Source organism: Myotis lucifugus, unplaced genomic scaffold (genome assembly GCF_000147115.1).
Source record: "Myotis lucifugus unplaced genomic scaffold, Myoluc2.0 scaffold_490, whole genome shotgun sequence".
In the NCBI taxonomy this organism is placed as follows: domain Eukaryota; kingdom Metazoa; phylum Chordata; class Mammalia; order Chiroptera; family Vespertilionidae; genus Myotis; species Myotis lucifugus.
The window spans coordinates 125662-146909 of record NW_005871538.1 but is presented as its reverse complement, the minus strand read 5'-3'; the positions used below and the strand labels follow the sequence as shown (position 1 = coordinate 146909).

Below are 21248 nucleotides of genomic sequence, written 5' to 3'. Positions count from 1 at the left end.
TGTGGGCCCCGCCCGCCGCTGCTCCGACCCGGCGGCCGCGGGGAGGCTGGGGGCGGGGCTGCGGGGTGACGGGCGGCGCGGGCCGCGGGCCCCTTTGGTGGGGAGGGGCCCCGGGTGTGCGAGGGCGCAGGCCCGGATGACGCGACCCCAGGTGCTCGCGGGGGCTCCTTCCCCCCGCCCCGCGGGCGCCTGGCCCTCAGAGTGCGGGCGCAAAGGGTGCCCTCCCGTCGCCCCTCCAGGGCCCCGCCTCGCCGCCCGACGGGAGAGACGGGCGCAGCCCACGGTCCGGCCGTGCGCCGCGGGGAGGGCCGCCTTCTGTGCGGGTGCGGGTGCGGGTGCGGGTGCGGGTGCGGGCGGACAGGTGAGGCCCGCGCGCCGGTCCGAGGCCGGTGTGCACGGTGGGGGAGCCCGCGGGGCCGCCTGCAGGGAGCCGGAGGGGGCTGGCGAGGCTGCGCGACGTCAAGACCAGCCGACCTGGGAGACAGCGCGGGAGCAGGGACCCCTGAAAGCACGCGTCGCCCCGCAGGGGGCGCAGCCGGTGGCTGGCTGGTTGGTGGGAGCACCCAAAGGTGGCGGGTTCGCCCCTGGCCCATGTGGGTGGGGTGGTTAGAGCGTCCTCCGAGCACAGAAGGTCCCAGGCTCGATTCCTGGGTCAAGGGCAGGAACCTGGGTTGCAGGTTAGCTTCCTGCCCTGGTTGTCGTGGAGGGTTGACAGCGGGTGATGTTCTTAGCTCAGTTCCTTCCAGGGTCTGAAATGCAGTGGAAAAGATATCCTCAGGTGTGAATTTAAAAGAGTGTGGTTCCGGCTGGTGTGGCTCAGTGGTTGAGTGTTGACCTATGAACCTGCAGGTCGCCCTTTGATTCCTGGTCAGGGCACATGCCTGGGTTGCAGGCTTGATCCCCAGTAGGGGGCGTGCAGGAGGCAGCCAATCAATGTTTCTCATTGTTTCTATCTCCCTCTCCCTGCCTCTCTAAAAAGGTAAATAAATGTGCATTTTTTAAAAATTTAAATTTAAAAAAAAAAAGGGTTGCTGGTTTCACCCCAGGTTGAGCTCCTAGGAGAGGCAGCAGGTGGATGTTTCTCTCTCTCAAATCAATCAAAACATAGCCTCAGGTGAGGATTGAAGAATAAATAAATATCCCTGGCTGCTGTGACTCCTGTGCACGGAAAGGTTGCCAGTTTGAGTCCCGGTGGGGGCACACGGAGCACATGTGGAAAGCCGTGATGTTCTGCTCTCACATCGATGTTTTTGTCTCTGCTCTTCTCCCTTCCTCTCACTCTAATTTAATTAATTAAAATTAGAAAAGCACATGTGCTTCTGCAAGGGCTCGAGTCCCCGCCTGCCCTCTGTCAGTGGAGAAGTAGGAACTTCATCCCTAGCAACCTTACCTGTTCACTGTGCTTTTCCTGGTAGCTGTGAAGGAAAACCCCTATTCTGTAGGACTACTGTTTGGAGTTCTCTGCTGTTCTTTGGACGGCCTCTTATTCTAGAAGATAAGTTTGCTTCCTAGCCCATTTTAGCCTGCTTGAATAATGGGGGAGATAGACTTGGCTGTCTGGCCTTGTAGGTCAGAGACTAGATACACCAAATGCCATGCCAGGGGCATTTTTGATTGGATAGAACTGTAGTTTTCAAGGCTGCCGCCAGCAAGCGCACAAAGGGCTGGCTCTTCCATAGAAAGGGAAGTTCTGCTTGTGGCTTTGCTTAGAATTTAAATTCATTTCCCTGGGCCCACCACGGTGAATAAAATGTAACTCCAGAATCTTAGAGGAGGACGCTGAATCAAAGATTTGATTCGGGCATAAGACCAGTAGGGAATGTGCTAGGGGCAGGGCCCTGACGAAGAAGAATTATTGAGTAGGCTGAGGGGCAGGGACCATGGGAGAGAAAAGTTGCTAATTATTTCACTAGAAAAGCAATGTGTTATGATTAAACCCAGCCAGGTGTGACCCTGCTCGTAAATTTTATGTAAACTTTTTACCCTGCCAGTACCAGGAATAGCTAATGAACCGCTTGGCAGTTTTTTTTTCTTTTTAAAAAAAAATACTTTGTAGTGTTGCAGATAAAAGGTCTTGCTGTACTCTCGGTCAGCACTGCAAGCTGTGATGCTCCTACGGGAGGGATGCGGCTGCAGTCAGCTGGCCAGCTTAATAAAGGCTCTTAAAATTTAAATTCTGAGTCAGTGGTCTATCTCACTGAGCTAACCCATAACAGTAGCCCCACACCTGACTCCACCCCAGCTTCTTCTGTCCTTAGTTGAAGGTGGTATTTAGGGTGATGACTTCCACCATTTGGTGACTTCCTCAGTGTTTCCCGGTCTCTCCGTGCATACAGGAGGTGCACATGTTATGAAACGTTGATTTATCTGCTTGCTAATCTGTCTCATGCCAGTTTGATTGTTAGCCCAGCCACAGCAGCTTAGGATAGAGGAAGACTTCCTTCCCAACAGTTGCCGCTCATTTCTCTGTCTCCTTGCCTGCAAAGTCCACTTGGAAGCTCTAGTTGCATTAGTACAAGAGAAAAGGAGAGAATAATAGTCAAGAAACAAAAAAAATATATATGACAGGGTCAGTCCTACAGAATCGATGGAGGTTTTAACATAGAAAAGAAGTGCCAGAAAGTGAAAATAGAGAAAATGGTTGGATGAAACTTACAAGAAAAAATTTTCAGAATAACGGGAGACACAAGTATACTATATAATAAAAACCTAATATGCAAATTGACCCAATGGCAGAACGACCGGTCGCTATGATGCTCACTGACCACCAGGGGGCAGAGGCTCAACACAGGAGCTGCCCCCAGCGCGCAGGCCCCAGGCCAGCCCGGCCCTGATCACCGGCCAGGCCTAGGGACCTACCTGTGCACAAATTTCATGCACCAGGCCTCTAGTAATTGTATAAGACCTAAGTTCTGAGCAGGAAAACAGAAAAAGTCTACTTGTAGGCATATCATGAACTTGTAAGGATGGCAAGAATAAAGAGAAGATTCTGAAAGCTTCCAGAGAGCAAATAGAGATCCTCCACCAAGGAATAGGAATCAGCTGGCAATTGGCTTCTCCTCACCAGGACTGGATATTAGGAGATAAACAATACCCAGAGAGTTCCACGGGGAAATCAATAACTTGAAATTCTGTACCAAGCAAAACTATTGATAAAATATAGGGCAGAATGAAAAAGGAAATGAAATATAAACTGAGAAAGCTTTGTCTCCCAAATACTCTTTTTTAGGATGTTACTTGAGAAAACAAGAAAGTTATCCAAGAAATTGGAACCGGTTGGCTCTATGAACTGTGGAACTAACTCAGAAAAGCAATGAAGGTAAGTCCCAGGATGCCAACTGTGTCGCAGGCCTGAGAACCACCCATCCAAATTGAAAAGTGACCACAGGGTCATAAGAGAACTTCCTGTAGAAAAAAGAGTCAGTAGATGTGGTCAGATCCCAGAAATGTGGGAAGAACCTATTCTTAGGATGTTATAAAATTCAAGGCAAAAGTAAAATGGCTGTTGGGAGTCCAGTAAGGGAAGGGGCATAAGACAAAAGTATATAAAAACCGAGTAGTATAGCCATAGACTACAGGTGCCTGGCCCGGGAGCTATGTTTATGTAGATACTGATTTTCACATTTCTAGTACAACTGTGGACAAAGCAAGAATCCAATATTTATGGTTACAAACAGTTTGTAAATGTTGACCATGATAATGTAAACAAGAACAAGAGAGATGATACAATATTTTTTATTTGACAAAGTGAAGAGATACTGCTTGTAGAAAAACATGAAATAGGAGTTTAAGTATATACAGGGTGACAGGGTGGAGCAAAAGGAGGTTTACAGTTTGTATGGAAAATGACACAATAATCTATACTAATAAAAGGGTAATATGTAAATTAACCATCACTCTGCAACAAAGATGGCGGCACCCATAGCCTCAAAGATGGCGGCACCGGCTGGAGCCATGGAGCCAGCCGGCCTCTGGGTGGTGGCCACAGAGCTGGCCGGAGCGGGTGGGAGGCCTGGCTTCCTTCGGGCGGGACACTGGGCTTTCTTCATTGCCTCCTGCATGCCCCAGCGGCTGCCAAGGTGACAAAGGCAGGCGTCCCGCCCCGCCCCGGCTGCTCCAGGCCAGGCCTGTGGGCGGGGGAGGCGGGCTGGCAGAGGGCAGCCTCTACCCCCCCCCACGGCAGCGGCTGTAGCCTGCGGGCCGAGCTGAAGTAGTGCCTGCAGGCCATCAGCGCCCAGGAGTGGCTGCACAAGTCCTGCCTTCTGGCCCAGAAGGTGCAGGATCACAGGGACAGCCACTGTGGTGGGCCAGACTGACATCCTCCTGACCGCACCACAGGGGTTTGTGGATCTGCGCAGCCGCAGGCCTCCGGTGCGTGCATCCTCTCCTCCCCCCTGGTGTGCGAACGTCCCCCAGTGTGCTGTCACCCACACGCACCTGCAACAGTCCCGGACCATGGCACGCACAAGTTCCCCCCCCCCCAGCCCCTCCACCACACTTTCATCAACCCCAGCATGCCTGTGTCCCCCACAGGACGTGTGCACGTCCCCCCCCCGCCCCCAGCATGCTCTTGTCCTTTGGAGAGTGTCTGGGTTCTGGGGGTGGGCACCTGTGAGATGACAGTGAGAGGGCGGAGTGGTGATGCCCTGTTCCCGCAGAGGCCAGTGCAGCGAGGAGATCACCTCTGTGGGGCTAATGCAGGTGCTGAGGCGGGAACAGGTGCAGACAGACACACCTGGTGGGCGCGGGCGGCCCTCGCTGAGATGCCTTTGGTCAGCGTTCAAGATCTCGAACCCAGAGGAGGCGAGGAGTTCCGTCCTCTCAGTGAAACAGTGGGATAGTCGGGGCGACTGTAGAGGAGGAATGTGCACTTTGGGTGCCAGCACCCATGAGCGAAGGCTGCCCTGACGGAGCCTCGCTCGTGTGGGGCCTAGCGCACTCCTGCCGGGCAACGGGTGACAGGATGTGCTTTTACGAGTTAATGAGAGAAAACATTGATTCTCCCGCTGCCTGCAAAGGTGGAAAATGAATTGGGGAGACATGTGGGGAGTGAGCGAGGTTCCCTGTCTGGGGGTTCCAAATCCACCGTTGGTTTCTTTCACTGCTGACTAGATATATACAGGGTGTCCCCCAAAAATGTATACACACTTTGAATACCTACTAATTCCAATGGGTTTAAGCATGAAAAGAAACAACAATGGAGCTGTTATCTGTTAAAAGTGCAGGCACAAACCGGCAGTCGAAAATTCCCCGAGGGGTCCCGGATTGGAGAGGGTGCAGGCTGGACTGAGGGCTCCCCCTCTCCCGTTCATGAATTTTGTGCACCGGGCCTCTAGTTAATAAATAATAATAAAAGAATAAACTGGGGTACTCACAACTATAAACGTACTTTTACCCCACCCTGTATGTAATCAATGAAAAAGCTAACAACAGTGATATTCCTGATTAGGTGTTGCAGGAAGAGACCATTTAGGGTCCTAGGTTAATTTAGTAAAATCTTTCTCTGTCTTGGCAGGAAGTGAGTGTGCAAGATCTAGCATCGATCCATCCAGAGCTAGCAGCATAAGTGTATTAGAGAGGCAGGTGATGAGGAAGTTAATGCTGTCATCTCAGGGAATAAGATCAGGCGGATTGGGAAGGACGGCTGGGGCTTATTTCTTTTTTGTCCAGCCCACTGGAATGTATTAATTTATCCCTATAACAAATACTTGTTGTGTGCCAACAATGTGCCAGGCACACATGAATGAAACAAGATTTGGAAAGACAGGATATTTTCTACCATAACAATGCCAAATATGAAAGTTAATACTAGTTTTGTTCTTAAAATTTTTGCCATGCAGCTATTGCCACATTGCTCCCCTCTTCTCTCTCCGTTCCTCTGGCATGGTCATTCTCTTAACATGAACTTTTCCGTCACCTGACACCCACACCGTCGTTTGTTGGTGGTGTGGGAGCTCATGAATGGGTGGCAAAGAAGTGTGCCCTGTCCTACCTTTCCCCTCCAGTGGGGTGGCCGGAAAGGTCCCGAGGTTTCTGTGAGGGGGTCTGTGGTTTTGGAGTTCCAGGTAGTGATGACACGGAGTGAACAGGAGCAGCAAGGATGATGAGCAGACCGAGCAGATACTTGGGAGCAGGAAGGAGAAAAGCCTTCTCTTTTTCATAAATGCCAGAGTCGTGCTTCTCAGGCATGGCTGCATATGAGAATCACCAGGAGCTGTAATAAAACTCAGTGCTGCCTGGCTGGTGTGGCTCAGCGGTTGAGCATCGACCCAGGAACCAAGAGGCCACTGGTTCAATTCCTGGTCAGGGCGCATGCCCAGGTTGCAGGCTTGATCCCCAATAGGGGGTGTGCAGGAGGCGGCCGATCAATGATATTTCACTCTCATTGAGGTTTCTATCTATCCCTCTCCCTCTCTCTCTAAAAATCAATAAAACGGGGGGGAGGGGGGATTAAAACAAACCTCAGTGCCCAGGGTCAGCCCCCTCCCTTTCCACCCTCACTGATTAAATTATGTCTGTGAAGGGGCATCAGGCACATGATTCAAATCATTAACATACAATTATGCAATTTTTACACGATTGAATTGATGAACCAAATTAGAGCTTCAAGCCACTTTTCAGTCTAACCTAACATTATGACAGTGAAAGTCGGAGAAAGAACTACAGTAGTTCTCTGTTATCCCTGTGGGGTGTGTTCCAAAACCCCCAGTGGGTGCCTGAAACCTTGTATACCCTGTTTTTTCCTGTACATACTTACCTATGCTAAAGTTTAATGCCTTTTCCATCTTAACTAAGCACTTACCACACACTGTGGCTGAAACTTTTATAGTTTGGAAATTTCATTATGCTACGCAGAACGGCACACAATTTAAAACATGAATTGTTTGTTTCTGGAATTTCCATTTAATGCTTTCAGACCATGGTTAACCATGAATAACTGAACCTGTGAAAAGTGAAACCATAATACATAGTTATAGTGAATAGGAAATGTGTAGCTTATATTTCATTGATAAAGTTAATTCAGTTGTCAAAAGCCCCTACACATAAACCAGTTTACAGTCTCACCTTTTATTCTCAATGTTCCCATGCTGTTCTCTCCAAAGGAGTTTCATTGTCAAGTCCTTCTGCCTGTAACACTCTTCCCACGATAGCCACATGGCAACTCCCTCACCTCCTCAGGATCTACTCAGATGTGGCCTTCTCAGTGAGGCTGACCCTGGTCACCCTGTTTAAAATTTCAGTCTGCCCTCCCAATCTGACCCTGCTCCACAGTGTGCTTTGCTGAATTAAAGATGCCCTTCTCCTTAACATGGAACTTGGTCACAAAGATTTAATGCCTGCTGAATACTTCAACATGATTTCTTTCATTTATAACATTTATTTAATACTTAATTTTAGACTCCTTTAGATTTGAAATTTTATAATTCTAGTGCATACATAAAAAATAAAATGTGAGCAAACTTTTTTATATTCAGAGTCCAACTCCTTTGTGTCACCCTTTCACTGGGAGTTATGTCCATGCCTTTCTACATAAGTTTGTCCTCTGTGCCATCAGAGGTAAAATGTTATATCCTTCCTTCAGTGTGGGCTTCAAGTGGCTAAAACCCATTTTGTAAATTTTAAGACCCTTGTTTTCTTCAAAATACGAGGAAGTGTCAGTGGGAAGTTTTTAGAGAATAACCAGGACTCTCCATCATTCTTCAGATGGTCCCTAACAGGCTTGCTGACTGAACTGGAGAGGGTCCCTGTTGCCATAGGTGCAACCATCAAGTCCCCACAGATAGAAGTGACGGCAGGTCAGTGGCTGATGCCCGACAGACAGTGGTATTTGATCCCGTGGGGTATATGTGGCCTTCTAATTTCACAGGTAGCAAAGTGGGGAAAAGTGTGTACCATAGAACCAGTGAGATACTGTTTGTAATGGTAACAGAATTTTAACTGGTTCTATCTTTTGATCCTCTTGCTAGGAAAAATCTGTTGCTAGGCATCTACCTTATTTTTGTTGTTGTTAATCCTCTCTCCATTGCTTTTTCAGAGTGGAAGGGAGAATGGGGGAGAGAAACATCAATGTGAGAGAGACACCTCAACTGGTTGCCTCCTGCACGCACCCTAATCTGGGTTGGGGGGGGGTGAACCCACAACCCAGGTATATGCTCTTTACTGGGAATCAAACCCATGACCCTTTGGCCAACACTCTAACCACTGAGCAACACCAGCCAGGGCTCTACGAATCTATCTTGAATAAATAATGATAAAGGTAGAAAATTGTATATATATATATATATATATATATATATATAATATACACACACACACACACACACACACACACACATAGCTGTTCACTACAAATGTTTTCTGTATTTATTTCTGGCAACAAAGGAATAGTTAAATACAATATGATAAATTTACTCAGAAGGCAAAACAAATATACAAGAGGACTTTAATTCTCTCTATAAAAAAATGCCCACACTGCGGAGACCTTGTCCACCCGCCAGCACAGGCCCCTCACCTTCACCGCTGCTCCGTCTTTGCAGGTCTGCACTGCTTCCAGTTCACTACGATGGCGATGTTGCTGTGCTCCTGGTTGACAATGGCTCCAGCACATGCAAGGCAGGCTTGGGGAGGGCAAGGATGATGCCCCCAGGCCATCTTCCCCTCCATCGTGGGATGCCTGTGACACCAGGACATGATGGGGGCTTAGGCCAGAAGGACTCCTACATGGACAGTGAAGTCCAGAGCAAGAGGGCCATCCTGACCCTGAAGTACCTCATTGAGCACGGCATCATCACCAACTGGGACGACATGGAGAAGGTCTGGCACCACACCTTTTACAGTGAGCTGCGTGTGGCCCCCAAGCAGCACCCCATCCTGCTCACCAAGTTCCCCCGGAGCCTTGAGAAGATGACCCAGATCGTGTTTGAGACCTTCAACATCCCAGCCATGTATGTGGCTGTCCCTGTTCACTTCTGGCGGCACCACTGACAGTGATGGACTCTGGTGATCAGGTCACCCACACTGAGCCCATCTCAGGGGTACGCCCTTCCCCATGCCATCCTGCATTGGGCCTGGCTGGCCGGGACATGATGACTACCTCATGAAGGTCCTCACGAAGCAGGCTACAGCCTCACGTGACACCACAGCTGAGCAGGAAATTGTGTGTGACATCAAGGAGAAGCTGTTACAATGTCCTCAACTTCAGGCAGATGGCACCACAGCCTCCAGCTCCTCACTGGAGAAGAGCTGTGAGCTGCCCACCGGTCAGGCCATCACCACTGGCACACTGGCAACAAGCGGTTCCACTGCCTCAAGGCCCTCTTCCAGTCCTTCCTGGGCATGGAATCCTGGCATCCATGAAACCACCTTCAACTCTATCATGAGGTGTTGGTGCTGTTTGGTGGGACCTCCATGTACCCAGGCATCGCCAACAGGATGCAGATCACCGTCCTGGCTCCCAGCACAATGAAGATCAAGGTCATTTTGCCCCCTGAGTGCAAAGACGCCGTGTGGATCCAGGGCCCCATCCTGGACTCCCTGTCCACCTTCCAGCAGACGGGGTCAGCAAGTAGGAGTGTGAGGAGGCTGGTCCCTCCATCACCCACTGCACATGCTTCTTGGTGGACTGTGACTTGTTACACCCTTTCTTGACAAAACCTAACGTGCAGAAAATGAGATGAGATTGGCATGGCTTTATTTGTTTTTGTTTATTTGTTATTTTGATTTTTTTGGCACTTGACACAGGATTTAGAAACTGGAAGAGTAAAGGTGACAGCAGTCTGTTGGAGCGAGCATCCTCACAGTGCTAGCATGCGGCCAAGGACTTCGTACAGCGTTCTTTAAAAAAAAAATTTATATATATATATATATATATTTTACAGAGAGGAAGGGAGAGGGATAGAGGGATAGAGAGTTAGAAACATCGATGAGAGAGAAACATCATCGATCAGCTGCCTCCTGCACACCTCCTACTGGGGATGTGCCCGCAACCAAGGTACATGCCCTTGACCGGAATTGAATCTGGGACCCTTCATTCCGCAGCCGAAGCTCTATCCACTGGGCCAAACCAGTTAGGGCAGCGTTCTTTTCTTTAACAGCCATTCAGGATATCATGAGATGCCCTGTCATAGGACATCCCTTGCCTGCCCCAAAGCCACCCACTTCTCACTAAGAAGGACCAGTCTGCACCTGAGCCCACACAGGAGGGTGAATGCATTGCTTTTGTGTAAAGTATGTAATCCGTATTTTTACATTTTCATCTCAGTACTTCTTTTTTAAAAAATATGTATATTTTTAATTTCAGAAAGGAAGGGAGAGGGAGAGAGAGGTAGAAACATCAATGATGAGAGAGAATCATTGATCTGCCTCCTGTACACCCCCAACTGGGGATTGAGCCCACAACCTGGGCATGTGCCCTGACCAGAAATTGAACAGAGACCTCCTGGTTCATAGATTGATGCTCAACCACTGAGCCACTCATGCTGGGCTCAGTACTTCTTTTTTTTTTTTTTTTGGTTTGTTTTATTTTGAATGGTCAGCAATCATAGCCCCCTTTTTGGTCCCAACTTAAGATGCATGAAGGCTTCTCGTTCCCCTGGAGTGGGTTGGGGTGTGGAGGCAGCCAGGTCTTACCTGCACATTGACTTGAGACCAGGTCAATAGAGTGCACACTTTAAAGGAAAAAATGCTGAAAACTTAATGTTTGAAAAAAGAAGAAAATATATAAAAATTCAAAATGTTATCATAAAAATAAAAAATAAAAGTTATCAGTATTAAAATTAGATATCAACTACAATAAAAACAATCAAATACATGAAGGCTAAATAGCATGCTATTAAACAATGAATGGGTTACCAAAGAGATCAAAGAAGAAATAAAACATTCTGGAAACAAGTGAAAATGAAAACACAACAATCCAAATCTATGGGATGCAATGAAAACAGTCCTGAGAGGGAAGTTCATTGCACTACAGGCCTACCTCAAAAAAAAAACAACAACAAAAAAAAAAAAAAAAAACAGAAAAACTGGTAATACGTTATCTAACCCAACAACTTAAAGAACTAGGAAAAGAGCAACAAGAAAAGCCCAGAGTAAGGAGAAGAAAGGAAATAATAAAGATCATAGTGAAAATAAATGACATAGAGACAAAAAAAAAATCAACAGAACCAAGAGCAGTTCTTTGAAAGGATAAACAAGGTTGATGAATTTCTACCCAGGCTCACCAAGAAACAAAGAGAGGACCCAAATAATCAAAATCAGAAATGAAAGAGGGGAAGTAATAACCAACGCCACAGAAATACAAAGGATTGTAAAAAAAAAAAAAAAAAAACCAAACAAAAAAACTACAAACAATTTTATTCCAACAAATTGGACAACCTAGATGAAATGGACATATTCCTAGAAAAATACAATCTTTCGAGACTCAATCAGGAAAAATCAGAAAACCTGAATAAGCCAATAACTACTGATGAAATTGAAGCAGTAATCAACTTTCAGCAAACAAAGGCCCTGATCCAGACAGCTTCACTGGGGAGTTTATCAAACATTCAAAGAAGAACTAACACCAGTCCTCCTCAGACTATTCCAAAATAATCTAAGAAGAAGGCACACTTCCAAGCTCTTTCAATGAAGCCAACATTGCCCTAATCCCAAAACCAGATAAAGACACTACAAAGAAAGAGGACTACAGGCCAATATCCCTGATGAACATAGATGCTAAAATCCTCAACAATATATATTAGCAAATCAAATCCAGCAATACATTAAAAAGATCATACACCATGACCAAGTGGGATTTATTCCTGGGATGCAAGGCTGGTATAATATCTGCAAATTGATAAATGTGATACATCACATAAACAAATTGAAAGACAAAAACCACATGATCATATCAACTGATGCAGAAAAAGCATTTGACAAAATCCAACACCCTTTTTTGATAAAAACTCTCAGCAAAGTGGGAATAAAGGAATCATACTTTAACATAATAAAAGCCTTATATGACAAACCTATAGCCAACATCATACTCTATGGGCAAAAACTAAAATCATTTCCCATAAGAACAGGAACAAGACAGGGATGCCCACTTTCACCACTCCTGTTCGACATAGTATTGGAAGTGCTAGCCATAGCAATCAGACAAGAAAAAGAAATAAAAGGTATCCAAATTGGAAAAGAAGTAAAACTGTCATTATTCACAGATGACATGATATTATACATAGAAAACCCTAAAGACTCCACCAAAAAACTACTAGATTTAATAAATGAATTTGGCAATGTAGCAGGATACAAAATTAACACCCAGAAATCTATGGTGTTTTTATACACCAATAATGAACTCACAGAAAGAGAAACTGAAAAACAATCCATTGCAACAAAAAAGTTAAGATACCTAGGAATAAACTTAACTAAGGAGGTAAAAGACCTGTACATGGAAAACTACAGGATGTTGAAAAAAGGGATAGAGGAAGATATAAACAAGTGGAAGAATATACCATGTTCATGAATTGGTAGAATCAACATAAGTCATCAGTATTTGTGTTAGGATGGTTTGGACTTTGTTTTTGGTGTTCAGTATATTGAATCTTTACATTTCCTTTTCAAAATTACCCATAGATTTTCTAAAAGTACATACTCCTTTTATTTTTCAGTTAATATTGTTGTTTTATTTTTATTTAATGAAAATTATAACCCCATATTGTATAGGAGAATTTTAACTGCTGGATTTTCCTTGCTATTACACACTGCAGGCAGTTTACTGATTTACATACCCTGTAAGTAGGAAAATATTTGTCAGAGTGTTTAATATGTCTCTTCCTTTCCAATCTTCAGTTGACCACAAAGAGCAATTCTTACAGAAACTCAGAATATAACATTTCAGCTCTGAAGCACCCTTGTAAATTGATTCGTTCAGCTGCCGTTTTAGTTCCAAGCACTTGTCCGCAGTGACAGAGGACTAGCAAAGTGGGTTCTCCCTGAAGCATCACCTGCCTGGTCTTGAGAACCCACGAATGACACAGACTCATCCCATGTACTCTTGCATTTCATTTTCTATGACATTTGCATTACCACCTTCCCTGTTCCCTCCCCCCAAGTTACAAAAACAGCAACCAGATATTTCAGACAATCCTGATTTCAAATCTGTTCTTTTATCCTCATAAGTACATTCATCTCATTTCGTGGCCTGGAAATTCCAAATCCATACGTCATGGAAAGGGAAAGGGGCGTGAGGTTCGCTCCAGAATCTGGGTGCTCATTACCTATCCTGGGTTTGGGGAACAAGAATGATCAGAATGTTAGCAACATTCATCTCCAAATAAAGGGATAGAAACACATTCCAAAGTTTAAGAAAACTTTTCTTTTATTCACACTTCGTATTATTCACACTGATGTTGCTTCCCATAGTATGTGAATTAGCTAAACAACAGTTACATGCATTTGGTTAAGGAAAGTGTTGGTGTCAGTGTGGTGTCTGGTTTTGAATCACATGGCAGTTCGTTTTCTCACCTCTGGTTAGGTGGCATCAAGGAGGTCATTTACATTCTCCAAAGCTTGGTTCGCCCAGATATAAAGTGGATAAAAAGATAATATTTACCAGAGGCAGTCCCAGGCCTTTGGGTGGGTGGATCACTACTTTGCATCAACAAAAGCTTGATAAAACATTAGTTGATATTCTTTTGATATTCCACCTCTGATCTAGAAGTTCCACAGGGTGTAGTCCTTCCTGGCTTTGCAAGATTCTTACAAAAGAGACACCTGCCTTATGAGTAAGATAAAAGTTTCCAAACTGGTTTTGCCACAGCAGTGCTTGGGCTACTGTGTGTGCTGTCGTAGCTGCAGACATCGTCAGTCGGAAACTTCTGGAAGTGGTCAGGGCACAGACTGGACTGCAGATGCAGGTAGGCAGAGGCTCTGCCTTCCATAATCCAACATGCATTGTTGCCTTTAGATCGGTGAGAATATAGCCCCTTTCATAGTTAACCTTTTAGACATTGAACTTCCAGTGTGAAATTTGATAGCTGTCAGTAGAAATAAAATTATTTTGTGCAGTTTTCTTTGCAATAAGTACTGTCATTATACAAACTTCAGGGTTAATTTTCTTTCCATCTTAACTTGTGTTTACCTTCGGTGGGAATACAAGCTCTTCCCAGATGTCCCAGCAGCAGAACAAAAAGAACAGCCTTGAACATGCTGCTGCTGAGTAAACTATGTATTTGGGTCATAACTAGCATCACAAATCTCTCAGTTCATTAGTTAAGTCACTTGAAGCCAGACCTTACTCAAGTCAAATCATTCCCAGTAGAAAATATTTGATAAGGGGAAAACAAACTATTTGTTTTGCAAAATAGTTTTAAAATCTTATTAGGTGTCCATTGACACTGACTCTGGGTTCCCGTGAATCCCCTTCAATTTCAAAGGGTTTCATAACTGCCCCTCCCAGCAAAAAAATAAAAAGATTAAGAAAAGGTCCCATCTGAATAGGGGCCCTGTCTGATTTGGGAGTGGACTTTCCCAGTCGGCAGAACCAAGGCCAGTTTTCTGGAATGATGCTGGCAGTATGGGCAGCCTAAATGGAGGTCTGGCCACACTTCAGAGTCTGAGTGTAACACAGACAAAGCGACAAGTGGGCATCCCCTTCCCAGGTGGAACCAGGTGACCTCGTGGTCCATCGCAACTGTGAGAAAGTTACTCTCAGCTCAGCTGTTAGGAAGCAAGAAAGATTTCTACTTTGTGAAAACTAGTCTGAGGGTTGTTGTTGTTTTTTAGCACTTTTGTTGATTGAGAAAAACTAAAATTTTTCAAAGTGCTTTTTAAAAATATTAGATATTTCTGTAATATTCAAAAATTAGTCTTTTTGTTGAGGTGCTTTGTTAAGTACCAGAAGTATGAAAAGGAGTAAAACCTTCCTTCGATGTACAGACACAGGGTGGACAAAAGTAGGGCTACAGTTGTGAGTACATGAAACAATTTATTCGTGTGTTATTTATTACTAGAGGCCTGGGTGCACAAAAATTTGTGCACTCGGGGGGGGGGGGGAGTGTCTCTCAGCCCAGCCTGTGCCCTCTTGCAGTCTGGGACCCCTCGGGGGATGTCCACCTGCTGGCTTGGACCCTCTCCCTGGGGGATTGGGCCTCAGCTGGAGTCAAACATCCCTCTGGAAACCCAGGATCCCTCAGGGGATATCCACTTGCCAGTGGGGAGCAGGCCTAAGCTGCAGTTGGACATCCTTAGCGCTGCTGAGGAGGCAGGAGAGGCTCCCACCACCACCGCTGTTCAGCCTGGCTTGTGGCTGAGCAGAGCTCCCCCTATGGGAGTGCACTGACCACCAGGGGGCAGCTCCTGCATTGAGCATCTGCCCGCTGGTGGTCAGTGTGTGTCATAGTGACCAGTCATTCCCAGTCGTTCTGCTGTTAGGGTCAATTTGCATATTACCCTTTTATTATATAGGATAGAGGTCTGGTGCACGGGTGGGGGCTGGCTGGTTTGCCCTGAAGGATGTCCCAGATCAGGGTGGGGGTCCTGCTGGAGTGCCTGGCCAGCCTGGGTGAGGGAATGAGGGCTGTTTTCAGGCTGGCCACACCCCCTTCAGGGAGGGGGGTCCTGCTGGGGTGCCTGGCCAGCCTGGGTGAGGGGCTGATGGCTGTTTGCAGGCTGGCCAAGCTCCCCAGCGGGGACCCTCACCCCATGAGGGTGTGGCCATCCTGGGTGAGGGGCTGATGACTGTTTGCAGGCTGGCCATGGACCCCAGCCACCCAAGCTCCCAGTGGAGGCTGGCTGGAAGCAGGTATCTGGGATTTATTTATCTTCTATAATTGAAACTTTGTTGCCTTGAGCGGAGCTCAGGGCCGGCAGGGCAGAAGGGAAGCTTGGCTTCCTCCATCGCTGGGGCAACCAAGCCTCCTGCTTGCTCCAGCTCTATGGCTGCCGGCCGCCATCTTGGTTGGGTTAATTTGCATATAGTCGCTCTGATTGGCTGGTGGGCTTGGATTGGGGCATAGCGGAGGTGCGGTCAATTTGCATGCTTCTCTTTTATTAGATTAGATTGTATTTTTCATACAAACAACTCTAAAACTACTTTGCCCCACCCTGTATTTTATGCATAAAATAAATGCAGTCTCTGATTACCATGGGGCCTTCCTGCAGAGATCTGGCCACCTCAATCATCTATCTTGTCTGTCAAACAAAGACAGTACCAATCTCCCCTCCCTCCACATGTTATTGAGGGGATGGAATTATCTATCAGCAAGTATTTATTTATTTTTTTTTATTGCTTAAAGCATTACAAAGGGTATTACATATGTGTCCTTTTTTTTTCCCTCCGCCCTTGACAATACCCCGGCTTCCCCTACCCCCCAGTGTCGTATGTCCATTGGTTATGCTCATATGCATGCATACAAGCCCTTCAGTTGATCTCTTAACCCTCTCCCTCCTGCCCCCCAACCCTCCCCGGCCTTCCCGCTGCAGTTTGACAATCTGTGTGAGGCAGCTCTGCCTCTGTATCTATTATTGTTCAAAAGTTTATAATGGTCTCTATTATCCATGAATGAGTGAGATCATGTGGTATTTTTCCTTCATTGACTGGCTTATTTCACTTAGCATAATGCTCTCCAGCTCCATCCATGCCGTTGCAAATGGTAAGAGTACCTTCTTTCTTACAGAAGCATAGTATTCCATCGTGTAGATGTACCACAGTTTTCTAATCCATTCATCTACTGATGGGCATTTAGGCTGTTTCCAGATCTTAGCTATGGTGAATTGTGCTGCTATGAACATATAGGTGCATGTATCCTTTCTGATTGGTGTTTCTGGTTTCTTGGGATAAATTCCTAGAAGTGGGATCACAGGGTCAAATGGGAGTTCCATTTCCAGTTTTTTGAGGAAACTCCATACTGTCTTCCATAGTGGCTGCACTAGTCTACATTCCCACCAGCAGTGCACAAGTGTTCCTTTTTCTCCACATCCTCTCCAGCACTTGTTGTTTGTTGATTTGTTGATGATAGCCATTCTGACAGGTGTGAGATCAGCAAGTATTTAAACACATCTTTTACTGAAGTTCTCACCTGTGATCTCCCTGAACTGCATCACCCAGGGCAGGGGTCCTTGACAAGGGCAGACCTGCTGTGCTAGCATGTCAGAGCAGGGTCTACATTGTAATAGCGGCCCTCAAAGGATTTTCACACACATTAAGTCTGAGAAGCTTTGCTTTTTCAAATATGTTCTACATGGACCGGGATCTTTTTCAGAACTAAAGTTGGGAATAGTAACCTGACCAAGGTACTTGATATGTAGTGGAGAAAGGACCCCAACCTAATGATTTAATAATCTAGTTCTTGAAAGATAAAAGCATACCAGAATCAGAGGAGCTGCAGTGCGGAAGTAAAGTGCAGAGGTACGGAGGTGCGGAAGTAAAGTGCAGAGGTACGGAGGCGCACACGGAGAGGGCTGGCGGCTGAGGACACAGTTGTCTTTTTCAATTCCGGGTGAGTCTCTGGGGACCCAGACTCATACGGGAGAAATGGAACTGTCTGGCATCGGTCGGGACTCGAAGGCAGATTTCTCTCGGAGGTGCTTGCAGCGATTGCTGGAACACTGAGAAGTGGGGCCTCTGAGGGCAGCCATAGCTGCTTGCTCTGCCCTGTTGATCCCCTGGGACCCCGCCCCACCCAAGCCCTGCACGGAGGCTTTTGCATGTGAAAGGCCTGGCCCTTTGCAATCTGAAAATTACCTAACAAACTGCAGCTGGCCCAAGGCCCCACGACAACTTGCATTGTGTCACAGCTGGCTCCTCCTGGGTAGCCTCAGGCAGAGGCTAGATTAGCACCTCCTTAGAGATCCAGGAGCCAGTGTGCCTGGTGGTCAGAGTGGGACCATCCAGATTGCAGCTCCTCGGATCCATAAAGGACACACTCAGGGGGCAGACTCAGTGACCACCAAAGCCCCACTGAAGCAAGTCTTGCCCCGGAGGGGTGTCTCCAGCACAGAAGTTCTCCCACCCTAGACACAGCTGATTCTCACAGCCAATTGGCCTGGAGGTCAATTCCTCCCAGTGATACCTACAACAATCAAGGCTTAACTACAACAAGACTGTGCACAAAGCCCACAAAGGGGTGCACCAAGAGTGTCCACCTCAGGTAATTGGGGAGGCTGAGCCACTGGGCCCTATAGGACACCTAGCACAGAAAGCCACTCTATCAACACAGGGAAGCATAAAAAATGCGGAGACAAACAGGTCACAAATGACAGAAATGGAGGAAAGCAAACTACTGGATATAGAGTTCAAAACCACACTTTTAAGGTTTTTCAAGAACTTTCTAGAAACCGCCGATAAATTTAGTAAGACCCTCAAAAAGTCTGGTGAGACCGCCGATAAATGTAGTGAGACCCTCAAGAAATCTAGTGAGACCCTCGAGGTTATGAAAAAGGACCAACTAGAAATTAAGCATACACTGACTGAAATAAAAGATATTATGCAGAGTTCCAACAGCAGACTAGAGGATTGCAAGAATCAAGTCAAAGATTTGAAATATGAAGAAGCAAAAAACACCCAACTGGAAAAGCAAAATGAAAAAAGAATCCGAAAATACGAAGATAGTGTAAGGAGCCTCTGGGACAGCTTCAAGCAGACTAATATCAGAATTATAGGGGTGCCAGAAGAAGAGAGAGCAAGATATTGAAAACCTATTTGAAGAAATAATGACGAAAACTTCCCCTATCTGGTGAAAGAAATAGACTTACAAGTCCAGGATGCACAGAGAACCCCAAACAAAAGGAATCCAAAGAGGACCACACCAAGACACATCATCATTAAAATGCCAAGAGCAAAATACAAAGAGAGAATCTTAAAAGCAGCAAGAGAAAGACAGTCAGTTACCTACAAGGGAGTACCCATACGACTGTCAGCTGATTTCTCAACAGAAACTATGCAGGCCAGAAGGGAGTGGCAAGAAATATTCAAAGTGATGAATGCCAAGAACCTACAACCAAGATTACTTTACCCAGCAAAGCTATCATTCAGAATTGAAGGTCAGATAAAGAGCTTCACAGATAAGGAAAAGCTAAAGGAGTTCATCACCACCAAACCAGTATTATATGAAATGCTGAAAGGTATCCTTTAAGAAAAGGAAGAAGAAGAAAAAGGTAAAGATACAAATTATGAACAACAAATACACATCTATCAACAAGTGAATCTAAAAGTCAAGTGAATAAATAATCTGATGAACAGAATAAACTGGTGATTATAATAGAATCAGGTGCATAGAAAGGGAGTGGACTGACAATTCTTGGGGGGGAAAGGGGTGTGAGGGATGCGGGAAGAAACTGGACAAAAATCGTGCACCTATGGATGAGGACAGTGGGGGGTGGGGTGAGGGCGGAGGGTGGGGTGGGAACCGGGTGGAGGGGAGCTATGGGGAGGGGAAGAGGAACAACTGTAATAATCTGAACAATAAAGATTTAATTAAAAAAAAAATAAAAGACCATGGACCATAAACAAAACAAAAAAAATCTAGTTCTTTATCCATAGCACCAAGTTGTTCCTTGTGTGGAAGGATTATATTGTCACCTGAGGCTGCACCAATCCAGGGCCAACAGGATGTGGTGAAGAAGGAAGCTTCCTTCAGTGCAAACAGCTCAGCTCCAGCTCCAGGAAGCAGTCTTCAGTGGAAAAGGAAATGCACTCCCACAGCCACAGGGGAGCCAGCTTATGTGAACAGAAGTCCCCACCCCTGGTTCCTGATTGGTCTGTTCTCATGCAAATGAGGACTTCAAATCCTCACAGTTTGATTGGTCCAAAGGGACTGTGATGTTTGGTCAGAATCGAAACACTCTGGTCAGAGCTGCACAGTTCCAATTAGAGGGGAAAGCCTCAGTCCTATTGGTTGAAATTGGACTCCGGGAGCTCCTTTATAAGGGCCTCTCAGTTGGCAGGACACAGGCAGGTGGTGGAGGGCAGAGGCAGGTGGCTTAGGTTGCTTTGTGTGAGGGCCCTGTGCAGAAATGGCTGCTAGGCTGGATTGGGGGGGGGGGGGGGCACGTTAACTTAAATTTAGCCCAGGTAGCCACTAAGAGCCCTTCCTCATAGGTGTCCTATTTCTGAGGGCCCACAGTATGAAGGGAAAGTCTTACTATTTTTCTTAGTGGGAGACACTAACTGTTGTGAAAATAGCCAGGCAGAGACAGACAGTGGAGGTGGGCGGAGATGGTGGATTCTCCTTCAGCTGGATCTCCGCCCTTGCTCCTGCCTCTTCTTCCAGTCTGTGCTGTTTTAAGGCTCTGAGACTGTGGTCATTTGTGATGTTCATGTTCAGAGTCAATGCCTTTCCTGAGAACAAGCAAAAATGCTTTTTACCTTCAGCCAAAGGGCAGAGTCATAACAAAGGTACGACGTTAATCAGCAGCAAGCCCACTTGGAGAGGTTGGGAGGGTTTCTTTGGCAGAATTAGAGCCATCTGTGAGAGCTGGCCTGCCTTCTCCGAACCATGTCCTGAGTGACTCGTGCACATTTCCCAGCTCTTGCCTGGGGACGTAGAAAGAAATGCTTGGGCCTCTTATGCTTTATTACTCAGCTAGAAATCAAGCTGTGAAAAAAATGTGTGCGTTCATCTCCTTTTCACTCTTATTTGCAAGGCTCGTTCCATTCAGTTGTTTCTATGAGGCCTAGAATTGTCTTTTATTTTTGTTCAAAATCATTTAGCTGCAAGACTTTGTAAATGTTTACTGTCTTCTGGTGGTCTCATTTAATCTTTTTTAAAACAGCTTGAGCCCAAGTTCAGTGGCTTTTGGCCATAAATGGCGGTGACAAAGTAGAAGTCTCCCTTGTTTTAACTAACGCATCGTCCATCCCAGGAGGGCGCTTATGAGCAGTTCGAGCACAATAACCACCCAGACTTGAAGGTGGAGCTCATTGCTGTGGCCCCGTGCTGGCACATCGCATGCCTGTTACCGTGGGAAACTGCCCATTGTCTTCACTAGCAGAGAAGTGCAAACAAGGATCCCGGAACACTGGTGACCCTTGAACCCATGGCAAGGGCCCGAGTTATGCACCGATTGTCTAGTCCTGACAGTGGGGGCTCAAGCCATTTCCTGATCAAATAGTCTCAGAGTAAATCCTCCTAATATTTACTGACCTTTAAGATAGCCTGTCTGTTACTGCAATTACCTGCCTAAGGGCTTTATGTGTAACCAAAGTTGAATAAAAGGTTGGCGAGGCCTGGGCACCGGTGGAAGTCCTTCCCCTTGTGTTGGACTTGCCC

At 46.3% G+C, this 21248-nt stretch overlaps 1 long non-coding RNA gene and 1 pseudogene across 1 annotated transcript in view; both read left to right on the top strand.

Annotated features, from left to right (window-relative positions):
• The first annotated feature begins 384 nt into the window (after positions 1–384).
• Positions 385–21248, top strand: part of LOC102434973 — a 30124-nt gene continuing 9260 nt past the window's right edge. Inside the window, exons 1-2 of the long non-coding RNA XR_002826457.1 lie at positions 385–569; positions 3230–3319. This is a non-coding gene — a long non-coding RNA (uncharacterized LOC102434973). The remainder of the gene's footprint in view (positions 570–3229; positions 3320–21248) is intronic.
• Positions 7739–9704, top strand: LOC111823001 (annotated as a pseudogene).